We start from the raw sequence: 16,973 nt of genomic DNA on the forward strand, positions 1-16,973 counted from the left end.
GGATACTTGACTGCAATGTGGAAGGAGTGTGGTGTCAATTATAAATTCACCACACCCTATCACCCACAGTGCAATGGGCTTGCTGAGAGATTCAACAAGACCCTCAAAGGGATGATAAAAGGGTTACCTGAAAAGCTCAGGCGAAGATGGGACATCCTTTTACCCTGCCTCCTGTTTGCTTACAGAGAGGTCCCACAGAAGGGGGTTGGTTACAGCCCTTTTGAGCTTCTGTTTGGGCATCCTGTAAGAGGACCCCTATGTCTTGTGAAGGAAGGATGGGAGTTACCTCTCAAAAAGCCTAAGCTTGACATAGTGGACTATGTACTTGGTCTCCGCTCCAGGATGGCAGAGTACATTGAGAAGGCATCTAAATACCTTGAGGCCTGCCAAGAACTCCAAAAAGCTTGGCATGACCAAAAGGCTGTCCTAACTGTGTATCATGCAGGACAGAAGGTGTGGGTGCTGGAGCCAGTGGCCCCAGCAGCTCTCCAAGACAAATGGTCTGGACCCCATACCATCATTGAGCAAAAGGGAGAAGTCACCTACTTGGTGGACATGGAAACTCCCAGGAGCCCCCACAGGGTGCTTCATGTAAAACAGGCTCAAAGCATTTGTCAACAGGGAGGACATGGGCTTGCTCATGGCCACAGATGAGGGGCAGGAGGAAGAGAGTGACCCTCTCCCAGACCTGCTCACTCAGAACCCTGATGATGGGTCAGTAGATGGTGTAGTCTTTTCTGACAGCCTCTCTGAACATCAACAAGAGGATTGTAAACAGGTTCTTCAATCCTTCAGTCAAATGTTTTCACTGACCCCCAGTCAGACAAACTGGTGCACCCATGAGGTGGACACTGGTGACAGTCTGCCTGTCAAGAGTAAAATCTACAGGCAACCTGACCACGTCAGGGACTGCATAAAGAAAGAAGTCCAAAAGATGTTGGAATTGGGAGTCATTGAACCCTCAGAGAGCCCTTGGGCTAGTCCTGTAGTTCTAGTGCCTAAACCTCACACCCAGGATGGTAAGAGAGAGATGAGGTTTTGTGTAGACTACAGGGGTCTCAATGCTGTCACTAAGACAGATGCCCATTCAATACCTAGGGGCAGATGAACTGATAGACAAGTTGGCTCCTGCAACTTTCTTAAGTGCATTTGACCTAACAGCTGGTTATTGGAAGATCAGGTTAGCTGAGGATGCCAAGGCCAAAACAGCATTTTCTACCCCAGGAGGTCATTACCAATTTGTGGTGATGCCCTTTGGTTTGAAAAATGCACCTGCCACTTTTCAAAGGTTGGTGAACCAAGTTCTCACTAGGTTGGATGACTTCTGTGCAGCATATCTAGATGATATTGCTGTCTTTAGCTCCACCTGGGAGGATCACCTGATCCACCTGAGGAAAGTTTTGGAGCCCTGCAAAAGGCAGGCCTCACTATCAAGGCAACTAAGTGCCAGATAGGGCAGAGTCAGTTTGTGTACCTGGGCCACCTTGTGGGTGGAGGCCAGGTTCAACCATTGGAGAGCAAGATACAGGCCATAAAGGACTGGGCTCCTCCAACCACCCAGACACAGGTCAGAGCTTTCTTGGGCCTGTCTGGTTACTATAGGAAGTTTGCCAAAAATTATGGGTCCATTGTGACACCACTTAATGACTTGACAAGCAAGAAAATGCCAAAGAAAGTTCAGTGGACAGTTAGCTGTCAGAAGGCATTTGATGACCTAAAGCAGGCCATGTGTACTGCACCTATTCTCAAGAGTCCTGACTACTCCAAAACCTTCATTGTCCAAACAGATGCATCTGAGTTGGGTGTGGGAGCTGTTCTTTCTCAACTGAATATTGATGGTCATGACCAGCCCATTGCTTTTATAAGCAGAAGGCTGACCCCTAGAGAGAAACGTTGGTCAGCTATTGAGAGGGAGGCCTTTGCTGTGTTTTGGGCCCTGAAGAAGTTGAGGCCATACTTGTTTGGAACTCACTTCAAGAATCAGACCGACCATAAGCCCCTCTTATGGCTAAATCAGATGAAGGGTGAAAACCCCAAACGTCTTAGGTGGTCCATTTCCCTACAGGGGATGGACTTTACAGTGGAGCACAGACCAGGGACTGACCATGGCAATGCAGATGGTCTCTCCAGGTATTTCCACTTAGAACAGGAAGACTCACCTGGTCAAGGTTAGTTTAATGTCCCTAAGTTTGTGGGGGGGTTATGTAGGAGAGTGGGGTCTGCAATCCTATGGTCACCCCAGATTTTTGCTTTTTGCTTCACTGGTTTACGACTTTCCCTGGCTGTGGGCCTGCTAATCAGACCCACAGCCTAGCTGCTCTCTCTCTAAATTGACAACCATGTACTTTTGGTGCATTTACCAATTGGTACTGGGCCACCTTATCAGTCCCTGTACAGTATACCTTAGGTATCCAGGGCATAGGTGTACCCAGGGCCTACCAGGGGCTGAAGCATGTATTATGCCACCCCTGGCTGGCCATCTAAATCTGACACAACTGGCTGCATGACGGCTGGGGCAAGGTGGTGTAAACACCCTTTGCTGTAGATATAGTATACCTATATCTAACCCTAAAATGGACACATATATTCCTATCAGTCACTCCTATGGAAGGCCTTATCAATCCTGAAGGCAGAGTGCTTGGAATTATGTGAGATGGTGCTCTGGCATGAGCTGAGCCCGTTTGCAGCTTGCGGAACCAAGTCCTAATAGCTGTTCCATGATAACGCTATACCATATACTCTTAAGTGCATTATCAACCTCGCGGTTAAATGCTAACTCTGGTATAACATTATCAAAACATGTCGAGTAAGGTGTCATACGATTTGGAATACTACCCCCTCGCCAATTCTGGCGACGGGGGTAGCATTCCACCCTTCTAGAGGGACACGACATGTATGTAACTGTGAACCCCGGTTAAAGTTAACTCGAGCCTCAGCATCACAAAATGGATGCTGCCACCACAGACACAAGTCTGACCTCCTGCTGCTGGGAGTCCTTCCAGCGAGGATGGCTTGGACAAAGGGTTTCCTGCCTTGGGAGGTGCTAGCAGCACCCCAGACAGGATTTTGTGTGTTGAGGTAGGGAGGCCTGAAAGGAATGAGACATGCCTGGGGCACACAAGGTGCCCTGTGCATACACCGGTTCAAACCAGTTGCTGGGGCATCCCTGCCCCAGCTCTGGCGGGAAACCGGACAAAGGATAGGGGGTGTAACCACCCCCCTTCCTGGTCCCACCCAGGGGAGGGACCTAGTCAGTAGTGCAGCCCCCTTTAGGAGAATAAAGGTAGGAGCTGGTCCCATTCCAAATTAGATTATCCTGAACTATTCAACAAGAAGAAACTCTGGCCTTCGACGTTCTGCTCCACAGAAGACTGAAGAATCTCCCTTGTGGACAAGGAGTGTCCACCCTGCAACTGCAGGCACCATCAAGCGTCCAGCGGCTTCACTTTGTCGTCTTCCCTCGAGGATCCAGACTTCAGAGCCCGACGAGACCCGGATTCCCAGACCTCTCCGACCTCAACTCACATCTGCAGCAAAGCTGAGACCCGTGGGTGCGACGAGACACGTGGGACCGGCCATCTTGAACGAACCTGCACTTCGCTTCCAGCACGACTCCAGAGGTAAACTCGACCAAGTGCTTTTGGGGACTGAGAAGCCCCAGCCCCGAGCAGCCCCTGCACCGAAGATCAGCCCTCCAGCATCCACGAGATCTGCGTGGGGCCCTTCTGCTTGTTTGCTGCTCGACGTGTTGTCTGGTCACTTGCCGGCTGGCTAGTGGCCTCCTAGACGACGAACCTTTGAATCTTCACTGCTGGTCTGGTTGCTCCAGACTGGCCCTTGCTCCCTTCCAAAAGAGGGGCACCCCGGACTCTCCTAGTCCGCACCAGACGTCTTTTCCACTCACCGCGTGGATTGCCTTTGCCAAGGCCTGTGTAGTCCAATCCCGGATCCGACACTGCCAACAGCGAGAGCCTGCGTGGGACAGCTCGTGCCTCCATCCTGGTCGTCGAAGACACCTCCTGGTCCACGTGCCTGCAGAGTCAAGCGTCCACTCTTCACCTGATCACGACAACAGCATCTGGTTCCTTCCTGGTTCCACACCGGTCACTGGCTAGTGACTTTGAACACTGTCCCCTCTGCTTTCAGGTCCTCTTCTTCACCGATCCACCCTTGGATCGCACCGGACATCTTCCTTCTGGTCGCCTGCAGCATCTTTTCTTTCAGGCTCCATTGACTCCAACGCGAGAACCCGACACACTTTGGCTCCTACGCACCCGCAGCCCGTGGGTGAGGTAACAAGAGCATTTCGGTGCTCAAGGGTAGTCTAACTGTCCTAGTGTCCAATTCCACAGTCGTTGTTGTCCTAACTAGTCAGGATTGTCCGTACTCACCTTTTACTTGAACTGTACTGTCCATAGACGTTGTTACGCATCTCGCGTGTGAGTTCACACTCTGCACACGCGTTCCGTGGGCCTCCTATTACTTACCTGAAGTTAGTGTAGCGTGGTCCCATCGATCCTACAGCCTCTGGACAGCTCTATTCCTTTTATCGATTCTCACATTCCACTTACTTAGTATATGGTTTGTCGTGCCCCTAGGGCACCATTGTAATTTTGTGCAACTTGTAGTGTTTTTCGTAAGAGATTGTCATGTGCTTAGCCCTCTGACCTCATAAAGAGTTCAGAGGTGTTGTTATTAATAAATATACTGTTTATTTTCATAACCACCTGTGTGGTGTCCTTTCATCTGGTATTCAAGGGGTTATATTGTGGTAAAACAGCTGGCTTCACATGCCAAAAGAGTTTAGCCTAAGACTGCTTTGTCCATGCTACCATTAGGATAGCTGGTCTATAAGGTTGACTTACAACCAATCACCATAAGGGTTGTTTGGACTGATACAAGGTGATCACTAGAACTAGTGAGCATCATATATCAGGCCAACTTCTCACAGGAGGTTCAAGGGCTTCTCTTCACACAGCACAGCTGCGAGGCTCCTGGTTGCTATGGAGCATCCTCACTGCTCTCTATATTCAACGCACTGTCCTGCTGGGTGGGGCTGCAGCGTGCTGCGACTTTCCTGGCAAGCTTCGACCGGTTGCTAGACAATGCCTGGTGCGCTGAAGGCACTGGCTCAGTGGCCGCCCTGTTATCTTTTGGGCTTCTTGGACAGCGGGAGGGGACTGAGCCCAGAGCCGGGAGGCGTTTTGAAGCAACTAACGTGCCCAGTGGTTTTCAAGGTCTTCAAGGTCAGTACCCAAATTCCCCAGCAGCACAGGGCAGTTCAGGGCGGTGCCAGGAACCGCACCATAAAGCGAAGCAATAGAAAACCTCAGAACAAAGTGAAGCACCAAACATTTCCAATCACATGAAGCACCAGAAATCACAAACCAATGTGTAGCAAACAGATGGAAGAACTTAATGTCCCTGAGTCTTCTAAAACAGGAGGCCAGCACAAACAGGCCCTTGGAGATTTCTTCCTGAGCAGGATACCACAGCAGGGCAAAAAGAGTCAGTCATTTTTCTCCACTACAGACAGAAACAGCAACTGCAGACCAACCCACTCCTCGCACAGTCCTTCTGCTCTTCTTCTTGGCAGGGTCCTCTTGTTTCTTGAAGTAATCTAAAGTCCTGGGGTTTAAGGTCTCATACTCATTTTGTCATTGTTCTCTTTGTGGCAAGGGTCTCTGACCTCAGTCCAGACCAGTTCTGTTCTCCCTGGTCAGCATGACCAGGGTGAAGACAGTATTGTACAAATAAACACAGCCTATTCCTGTGCTAGCGAAACTCCTTCCACCACTCTAAATGCAGACCAGGGATATTCAGCCCACCGATGAGTCACCCAGGCAAGGAAAAACACAACTTAAACTCCCTTGTGGGTGTCTAGAGTGAATGTACATCCCCAGCTCCTGTCACTCCAAAACCAGACCCTGAATACACAAACAAGCAGAGGCACACAGAATGGTCAAGTGAGAAAATGCACATTTTCTAAAAGTGGCATTTTCAAACTCAATTTAAAAACCACCTTTACCAAAAGGTGTGTCATTAAATTCTGAGTTCAGAGAGCCTAACCCCATTTTTCCATCTTGTCCCATCTGAAAGGTACACATGTACAATTTTACAATGTAGCCCCAATAATAGCTTATGGGACAGACAGCCTTTCAAAAGGGAAAAACGAAATACAAAGTACTTCACTGGCAGAACATGTAAAAGACACCTGTACATTTCCTACCTTTCACATATACTGCACCCTGCCTATGGTACCTTGGGCCTACCTTAGGGGTGCCTTACATGAAGGAAAAGGGATGGTTAGGGCTTGGCAAGTGGGTGCACATGCCAGGTCAACATGGCAGTCAACAACTGAGTGCGCAATCACTACAGTGGTAGATCTGAGATACATTTACAGGGCTACTCATGTGGGTGGCACAACCAGTGCTACAGGCTCACTGGTAGCATTTGATTTACAGGCCCTGACACACTCGATGCACTTTACTAGGGACTTACCAGTAAATCAAAAATGGCCAATCCTGGATAGCCAATCATATTCCCAATTTACACAGATAGCATATGCACTTTAGCACAGATTAGCATCCAATAAAAACAGGGTCAGAAAAATAGGAGGTAAAAGACAAAAGGTTTGTGGAGAAACCTGCAAAAAGTGCCAGGTCTAACAACGCCTCTGATTTTACAGTATGGCGCTGCCTTTGCTTTCATGTTTAGTCAGCTATATAGCAAAATGTACAATTCATCAGCTCGCCTCATACTTGAAGTCATAAGAGCAAAGGTCATTCCTAGCTTGGCCTTTGGTGAGCTTTCTTATATGGAATAACTGGGAACATGCTTGCCTTTGTTGCAGTGTAACACCTACAAAATTGTCTTAAGTTTACCTTCAACAACAACGAACCACACTCAGGCGAGATTGGAAAATATTTATTTAAACAAATTTTGGTAGTAAAAGTCCACTTAATTGAAACATTGTCACTGTTTCGGAAGTGCCAACAGAGAGAGGCACATTGAGAAGTGCAAACTAGGACATTATTGCTTAAAGACCGCATACCTGTGGCAAATCCTCTCTGGTGGTGTGAGTGGATTTGACATTACTAACATGGAAACGCCACTTTGGGAAAGTGGGAATTTGCTCTGCCCTCAGGAGCTAGACACACTTTGGGGATTTGGAACCATACTACGCTGGTTTGACACTGTGACATTGACAAGAGGAACTACTGGGGCAGGAGGGACTGCAACTTGATTATTCGCAGACTTGTTGTGGCCTGGGGCTTGTCGTGCTCTATCTAGTAAGTGAACTATCACTTGGTGCATTTTGCATGTATGATGCTGGCCTGCACCTAATTTCGAACCATCGTGGCCTGGGTCCCTAAGCACTATCCAAGAGCCGGTTGGCTGGCCTCCTGTCCACGAGATTCCTGGGACAGAAAGGATCTGCCCATTTCCACGAGATCGTAAGGACCGCGCAGGGTGCAGCAGAAATGGGTGGAAGGGATTGTCTGTTGGGGCAAGGACCGTCCTGACGAACGCCGTAATCACACTTTGCAGGTGAGTGTGCCCGTAAAGATCAGCACCCCATCTGGGTTGCCAGAATGTGAGGAGTTCGAGGAGTGTGGGGGAAGTTTACCTCAGCTGGCACCCTAGATTGTCTCCAACTTCCAAATCGAGAGGAAGACAGTGCCTGACTTTGTGGCCTCAGTCCGAGGTCACTGTAACCCCTTCCCTGGACCCATGCCATGAGGTACTCAGTTGTGGAGAATATCATGACTGGACCCGAGGGGTCTCATTGTGCCTTGTGAAACCCATGGCTGTCTGCATGGAGCAACTGTAGCTTGCACCTCCGCTGGAGGAGAAACATTGCTCCAACTGGGAAGCGTGCCAGCACCATCTTTTGCCAAAGGCGGCGGGGGCTAGTGATCCCGCTGTCATGAAGGTACCGCTTGGGGCCTTAAGGCCTAATAGGGAGGGACAAACCCAGTAACTGTGTCCTTCTGCTTTAGGAGGTCCTGATAGTCTAATCAAAGTCTTACCAGCAGGGGCAATGTGTATTGTTGGCTGTGCCGTATGAGTGACGGAATGGCTGGGTCACAAGGCGTAGTAAAAACCTGTGATGTCTTGACCATTGCAACTGTATGGGGTATGCGATATTGGGAAAGCCAGGTTTTATGAATACCTCTGAATCGTGCATACATGTTGATACCATTCTGCTGCTAATAGGAGAGTTCTACAATTACATATAACTAAAGTATATATCCAATGTGTATGTCGGGTTGATTGCAATGTGTGTGTAGTACAAAGACCGGTGTTTTATACATAGGTTGTGTAGTCTTTCTGTAGTGTACACAGTGTGTTGAAAGGGTGTTGTTTCACCATCACTTACACTTTGATCCCGAGGAGGACCTGACTGCTCTGTGCCAAGCTACCCAAGGGTGAGCACAGGTTATCGGACAAGGGTATTGTACTCATCGTATATAGGGCGGTGGATTCTGTCTGGCTTCGATGCATCCCAGCCAGCCAGAAACCACTTAGTCTAACAATTGTTTGGACTTAGAATGAAAGAATGACTAAGGATGTGTCTTGAATTCCTACCTGAATAATTTAACTAAAGGAAACTTTAAACTGCACTCCGTGAAAGAGTACCGTACAAAATCATGAGGTTAAGGTTCTTATTTGCTGCCACTACAGACTCTGAGTGTTCAGAGTCTACATTTTGGAACAGGACTGGAGTTTGCAGGCCTTGTCATTACACTACAGAATCATTATTATAATATCTGCTCTGTTCCTGCCTTCAATTTGGTTGTCATTGACGGTACTGGCTGGCCCATGTTTCCTGCTTATGTCATTAGTACTTGCAAAGGTGCCTGTAATTTTTGTCTGATATACAACATTCTATGGGCATCATGTAAAAGTGTGAACTTCATGGATATTGCTAACAAAAAATGTATTTCAACTAGTGTTTTGCCAGGTTTTAATGTGCTTTAAAAAAAATACACACTTGGTATGGTATTGATAATGGTTTTTATTGGTCGATCAATAAAATGGCATAATTAACTGATTAAAATGAGCTTTGCAAGAGAGCAGGCATGAGTTCAAACACATAAGTTTTTAAAATACAAATGTGCAAATACCAGAATGTTTAGTTGCTTGTTTTAAAGACACTTATTCTTTTGAGAATTTGAGACACATTTTTGGATGTTGTCTCTCACTCAATGAAACAATAAGAGGTATCCAAGGGTGTTGCTGGTCTTCTTTGAGTCCGATTAAGATGAAGATGGGCAGGCAATACACAATTATGTCAACTTTTGCTTGCATAAAAGTGCTTAATGTTTCTGGTGTGCCTGAATCGTACATCTTTAGATTCACTGAAATTCATGTGCATTTAGATATTTTCAGATCAGTAATTGTATATATTGCATGTCATACATCAATCTTGAAGGAGCCTGGGCCCACCTGTTCAGTTCAATCCACTGTCGGGCTTTGATGGTTCTTTTTAGCTGTATGAATGCATAGAGGGAAGAAAGGGGTCATGGGTCACTTGAGATACAGTGTAACAGAAAACTACCCCAAAGTAACCTTAAATAATAGCAGGCTAGATACTGTTGCAGAATTCACGTACTTGGGGGTACAGATCGCAGAGGGCACTGGCTGGGCGCATCATGTGGATAAAGTGGTCCTTAAACACCAGCAGCTCTCAGGTGCCCTAAGGGGCGAACACCGTAAATCTAAGACAAAGCCTATAAAACCCGCACTTATGGTGTATGACGCGAAGGTCTTGGGTGCCACATTATATGGCGCAGAGTTATGGGCCTGGGATAGTATTGCGGCACTGCAGACTTCTGAGAACAAGTTTTTGCGAGGGATCACAGGACTTCCACAGAGCACCCCCTTAACCCCATTGTTTCTGGAACTGGGTAGGCGTTCTATTATAGACAGAGCCCGATTGCGCCCAGTCCTCTACTGGAGACGCCTCTGGACGACTCCAGAAATAAGACAATACGCGGAGGGTTTTCTATGGATAATCCAGGAAGATACCTTCCACAAGATAAAATCGCTAAAACATCTGAAGTCTATGCTAGTTAACCTAGGGTTTTCAAATCTTTGGAACAATCCTGTGGGAGAGATCTTCCCTAGCAAGGAAGACCTAAAAAAACAGTATTGGGATTGGGTGGGTGTCAAATTGCTGAAAGACACCAGGACAGACTCTATGTCTGGTCGTTTCCTGGAGACAAAAATCTTTCCTGCCCTGGAAAACTACTGGGATAACATCACGGTACCAATGGACAGGAAACTGGTCTTTCAGTTAAGATCTGGATCTATCCCCCTGAAGAAAATGACAGCTGGCTGGAATAGATCGACCAATAACTTATGTCCAGAATGTGAAAATGCCGAAGAGAGCATAGGCCATTTCCTATTTGTATGTCAAGCTTATATAAAACCAAGGACAAAATGGCTCATGCCGGTATGTAAAAACCTGGGGACACGCGATAGCACTGTGGCTTTAAGAATCTTATGTACAACAACTCAGGATTCGATAGTCATAGGGGTGGCCAAATATCTGGGCTGGGCCTGGGCAATTAGACGACGGGCACTGGGGGAAACTAGGTAATTAGGTATTTCTTTTAATAATGGTTAATGTAATATATTTGTTACACTAATGGTTTTTTGTATACTACATTGTATGAGCTGCATTTTATGTTTAATGAATTTTTTATTGTTATCATGTATTATTGTGTAACTGTTTTAAATTTCATGCGCTTTTATGAGAATTGTCTCGAATAAAGCTTATACAACAACAACAACAACAAGATATTTTCAGATCAGTAATTGTATATATTGCATGTCATACATCAATCTTGAAGGAGCCTGGGCCCACCTGTTCAGTTCAATCCACTGTCGGGCTTTGATGGTTCTTTTTAGCTGTATGAATGCATAGAGGGAAGAAAGGGGTCATGGGTCACTTGAGATACAGTGTAACAGAAATGGCTACATAAGAAACCGAATCAACAAATAATTGAAGGTTAAGCCGGTTTATTACAAATTCAAAAATAGTTGAACATAAACAAATCTTAGCATTAGGGTATTAAAAAACAAAGGGAACAGAAGGAAACGGAACTTCCTAAAAAGGTTAACCTGATGGAGCATGAAAAGAACTATAATTTTAACAATTATGCATGAAATTAGAAAACAAAAGTTCAAGTCCGCTTGCATAGGCACTTCTTCAGTATACAGCATTCGGTTCCAACTGTCCCTACTCTAGTCTAATAGTGGCATCCCAAAGTTAGGATAAAACTAAAGGACTCTAAAGAAACCAGGTGTCAGTTAACAAGGCCTTCCTAAAAAGTTACTTCGCCATAAGATGGGTCTGGGGCATGAAGCCACAAGCAAAGGAAAGGAAGCACATTAGTACGCAGGTGCTGTCAGAATGGCAAGCAGGAATAGGTTGTCTGTCCTTCTCTACAAGGCATCATATAGTGAAAGTTATGTTCAGAGAATGTCCAATAATGCTTTTCTTCTCATAGGTTTCATAATGGGCTCAGCCACAAACTTTTCCTAGACGTTGACCCCCTTCACGACCTTCTCCACACTCACCCCTCTGTAGGAGCTCGACCTTGGTCTTCTCTCGTGTGAAAACACTTCCCTCCACCTTATCTCCTACAGCCAAGCTAACTTTTACTCCTTAATTCCACAACCTTGTCTAATGGCACAATTCCCCTACTCTTCACTAGTAAATGTTGTCCACCTGCAATGCAAACGTGAGACAGAAAGCATTATACGAAACTCTCATAAGAATTAAAACATTACTTTAAAAAACGAAGACACTCTAAGTGTATTACAAATTCAGCCTATGATTTAAGCTAAATTAATAAGTTCACAATACTTTGTAAGTCAGAAGTTACTTCAACCAATAACATTCGATAGGAGCAATCTTCTCTAACTACATTAATACACGTCTTGCATCCACATTATTAGCCTAAAAAATGTATCACGATGAATACATCACCAAATCATATTTACTTAACTAATGAGGCATAAGGAAACTAATCACGTTGATTACAATAGTTAGTTCACGCTCTAGTCATTAATTAATGAGCCTTACATTGGATCGCATTAACTTTCATTGGAACATGTTAATTGGTTGACGTTTCTACTAACATCTAATTCTCTTATAATGTTGGATAATATGTGAATGCGTTCAACAAACAGTTACATTGCACTCCTAACTAGTACAACACGTAGGATATGAATCTTCCACTCTATTAATCGATAAAATAATTGTATTCAATCAAGTGATTAAAGAACAGTTTCTATGTAATATTTTTCCACCAAATTAATCATAGTGCTGTCATTTTACATTGTTGATTCAAAGAAGACTGTAACAAAAAAGTGTGTTGTATTATAATTACAGCCAATTTTTACATTCCCTGGTGACAGGAATAGATGAATTATTTATAAGGAGATACTCCCACAGCATATCGTGGCATGCTTCATCATAGGTGGTCTAGCCACACCAAGGCTCTACACAAGGCTCTACACAACCAATGACCTGCTTACATTAACCACCGCCTTAACTTCCACCAACCACCGAGAAGAGTATGCTCCATCTCCCTATCACATCTCTGACAAGACCTGGAACAGACTTTCCATGCAACTCTGGACCATCACCTCACTTCAGGAATTCTGAACAGTCCTTAAGACTTGGCTGTTCAAATGAACCATCCAGGACCGGCAAGTGCCTGGATACATTATTATGTGGTTAGCAGAGTTTTATAAATTCTGATTGATTGATTGAGGTTGGTGAATACCACCTTGGCGGACTCAACCAGTAATGGAAGTTCTTATATAAAGTGTCACTGGATGATAGCAGGGATCCAGCCATATAGTAAAAATATCTGCCGGTATACCCTTAGGGAATTCTCTTTATTAAATGAGTACTCTCAATATGATTAAAAGAAGAGAGTATTTGATCTTTGATGAAGGTCAGTCGTTCATCCATCCATCCAGCGATTTCAGCAACATGTTTCGGCTGACTTGAAATCCTGTGTGGGACTTATTCAGGGATCCTACAATCTCTGCCTGATTTTGCATAGATTCCATGCACTCTTTTGATGCATACGCTCTCATACCTGTTTCTTCACACCTTATGGTACACCTGCAAGTGAAATTTGTTAAATGATTACAAAGAATTGTTCTATACTTCATTATTTCTTCAGCTTCACACATTCACCCATCACTCATGAACACTGCAAATATCGAAGCACTATTGTAGTGCATAATTTTAACTCCGAATTCCTCATAGCTGGTACTTGAGCTGCAGATGAACAGAAAAAGGGTGGCACAGAAAGGCAACCACTGCCGACTTTCTGACCTGTGCTGTTTGCAGGTCATGTACTAAATCCAGGTTAAGCCACTATCTGTTATCAACCCCTCATCATTATCCTTTAAAACTGTTGAAATTTTCTGTTCTAATTCACACGATTTTTCATATTTAAACTATTAATGTTGGAATACTCCATTATTCCAGCACCAAACATTAGAGTCCAATGGAAGGGAGATTTTGGGGTAACATATCAGTGTTTAATATATTACAGGGAAAAGAGCCTTAACTATTTTGTCACTAATGATTTCTAATAAATTTTTGAAGAATACATAGCATCCTTCACCTTTCTCTCTTAAACTCAATACCTTCCTAAACATTATTTCATACTTTCAAGGTAAAACCCTGAGTCTTGCTCTTGTTATACACACAATCCACCTATACCAAGTCTACAATTCATCATACAGTTCTGGGACTCTAAGATCCTGTGGTATTTCTTGACATAAATGAGTAGCATGTGGTATTCATAAACTTGCTGAACTTGCTTTGTTTACTCCGAACACTTTTCAGACCTGTTCATTTTTTCTTCGAATTGGAGTGACTAGCAACTGTCCATCTATAATAGAATAATGTGAATGTAATATTATTTTCTAAGTAGCAAATCCATTCCTAATCCTTTTACCAAAGGGAAAAATCCAGATTAGTGACTGTGTGGTATACATTTCTCATGGAGCTCCTTATAGGAACTGCCGGAGTATGCGCACATGGCCTATTCACAAAGGTAACTTACACTTTGAATAATTCATACTTTTGAGTAAGTTTACTACTTTTAAGCTATTCGTAAAATCTTAATGTAAATTTACTCTAAAAGTGTAACTTATATGCCTCGATCAAATTGAATGGTCTGGGGCTATTCACAAACTGCTGAGGCTATTCGCAAAGTGTACATACACTTTCCAGTAGTTTCCTCCTACAGTTTTGAGTAACTTTACCCACAGATTTATTTAATAGCTTGAGGTAGTAAAGTTATTCTAATTTAATTTCACTAAGGGACATGTCCAATACGCTGATTAATTCAGTGTCAATTAATTTGGGTCTGGAGAAAATGGATCTAAGACATAATATCGACAGACAGAATATCTACATACAAAAATATCGACACAAAAATATCGACATAAAAAATATCGGAGTTATATCTTCATAAAGGTAAGTACAAAAATATCAAAAAAATAATATCGTAGTACAAAAATATCAAAATTAAAAATATCGTTTTTTTAAATGTATTAATAATAATGTAGAAATAATTTAAAAATACATATAATTTTACAAATATTAAATAAAAACATTAAAACATATTAAAAAAATTATAACTAATACATATACATTTAAAATAAATTAAAAACTCTACATATAAATTAATATAAATACGTACTCCACATATTGCTACAGTAGGAAAAGCGTTGGATAGTGTGGGGGTAAAAATTACTATTCCCACTCCAGAGGGTGCAACAGTAGGGAAAGCGTTGGATAGCGTAGGGGTTTAAATTTCTATTTCACTCCAGAGGGTGCAACAGTAGGGAAAGCGTTGGATAGCGTAGGGGTAAAAATTACTATTTCCACTCCAGAGGGTTCAACAGTAGGGAAAGCGTTGGATAGCGTAGGAGTAAAAATTACTATTCCCACTCCAGAGGGTGCAACAGTAGGGAAAGCGTTGGATAGCGTAGGGGTTTAAATTACTATTCCCACTCCAGAGGGTGCAACAGTAGGGAAAGCGTTGGATAGCGTAGGGGTAAAAATTACTATTCCCACTCCAGAGAGTGCAACAGTAGGGAAAGCGTTGGATTGCGTAGGGGTAAAAATGACTATTCCCACTCCAGAGGGTGCAACAGTAGGGAAAGCGTTGGATAGCGTAGGGGTAAAATTTACTATTCCCACTCCAGAGGGTGCAACAGTAGGGAAAGCGTTGGATAGCGTAGGGGTAAAAATGACTATTCCCACTCCAGAGAGTGCAACAGTAGGGAAAGCGTTGGATTGCGTAGGGGTAAAAATTACTATTCCCACTCCAGAGGGTGCAACAGTAGGGAAAGCGTTGGATAGCATGGGGGTAAAAATTACTTCCCACACTACTCCCCCTTTAACACACAACACACTACACATACAAAAAAACACAATTAATATAAATTTCAATTAATCAATTAATAACAATTAATATTATTAAATTGATGTAATTATAAATGAACTAATTAACACATTAATTACTAATTAATTAACAATAAATACCAATAAATAAATACAATCTCTTTAATAATTACATTTAATTATATCACCCCTATCCCCCTATAAACACACAACCCACTACACATAAATAAATCACATCATTTAATCACTTAATAATTATTAATTACCAATTAATTATTAATTAACAATAACAAAAAATTAAATATATTAGCACATTGACTCTAATTAATTTAATTACATAATTAATATTATTTAATTACCAATTAATTATTAATTAACAATAACAAAAACCTAAATATATTAGCACATTAACTCTAATTATTTTTATTTACTAATAATATTATTTAATTACCAACTAATTAATTAACAATAAAAAAAATATATTAGCACTTTAACTCTAATTAATTTAATTAACTAATTAATATTATTTAATTACCAATTATTAATTAACAATAACACAAAATTAAATATATTAAAAATTAACTCTAATGTAATTAACTAATTAATATGAATTTCATTACCAATTTATTATTAATTAAAAATATTTACAAAAATATATTCATTAATTATTAAATTACTTCCCACCCTATTCCCCTATAAACCCACAACCCGCTCTGATACTAAAACGCAAAATGTAAACAAAATTACTAATTTTCAAACATACATTACAAAACATATTTAACAAACATATAAACAACATAATAAAATACATAACACTAAACAAAATTTCGATATTAGTAAATTTCGATATTAGTAACATACATACCTTAAAAAACAATATTCTGTCTGTCGATATTTTGCACAATGATATTTTATACCATCGAAATTAAAACATCGATATTATTGTATATCGATATTTTAATTTCGATATTTTGTCTCACTACCGGAGAAAATATCAGTGTAATCATATATTCACAATTCTTTGAATCATTTCCATAAGGTGGACTGAGGCCATCTCCTTTTGTATCACTAATGTTATTGTCTTTTTCCTTTGCAATAGTAGTCTCTCTGCTCCTAAAAGTTAAATCAGTGCATGCTTAACTTTTTTTGCTTTGTTATTTCCACTATTCGAACCCTTGATTTTTAATGTACCTTGATAACTATTTGGAACATCTCTCCCACTACTGACACAGCACTCTTTGTATTAACTTCACTTCCATCTCGTTCATACATTTTAATTTCAGTTTTATATTTTTCACATGTTGGAGCATGATTCATTTACATTTAATGTAGGTAGGGATGTTCTTATTAGCACAGCCAATGAAGATAGTGTTTGAGCTAACATGGTCTGATTGAGTCTCTTTGAGGCTCACCAATGATGTTAGGATCAGGCTTCTTGCTTCTGAAGAATTGAGTAGGAGAGTCTATCAGATATCCTCATCATTTGATTCTTGTTTTAAAAGAAGTGCCACAGATA

General features: G+C 42.3%; 1 protein-coding gene across 7 annotated transcripts in view; it reads left to right on the top strand.

Annotated features, from left to right (window-relative positions):
• The window catches only part of ARHGEF10 (Rho guanine nucleotide exchange factor 10), a 1,140,991-nt gene that overhangs the window by 616,971 nt on the left and 507,047 nt on the right, over window positions 1-16,973 (top strand). The gene's annotated exons all lie outside the window — the stretch shown is intronic.

The sequence above is a fragment of the Lissotriton helveticus genome, chromosome 6, assembly GCF_964261635.1.
Source record: "Lissotriton helveticus chromosome 6, aLisHel1.1, whole genome shotgun sequence".
Classification (NCBI taxonomy): domain Eukaryota; kingdom Metazoa; phylum Chordata; class Amphibia; order Caudata; family Salamandridae; genus Lissotriton; species Lissotriton helveticus.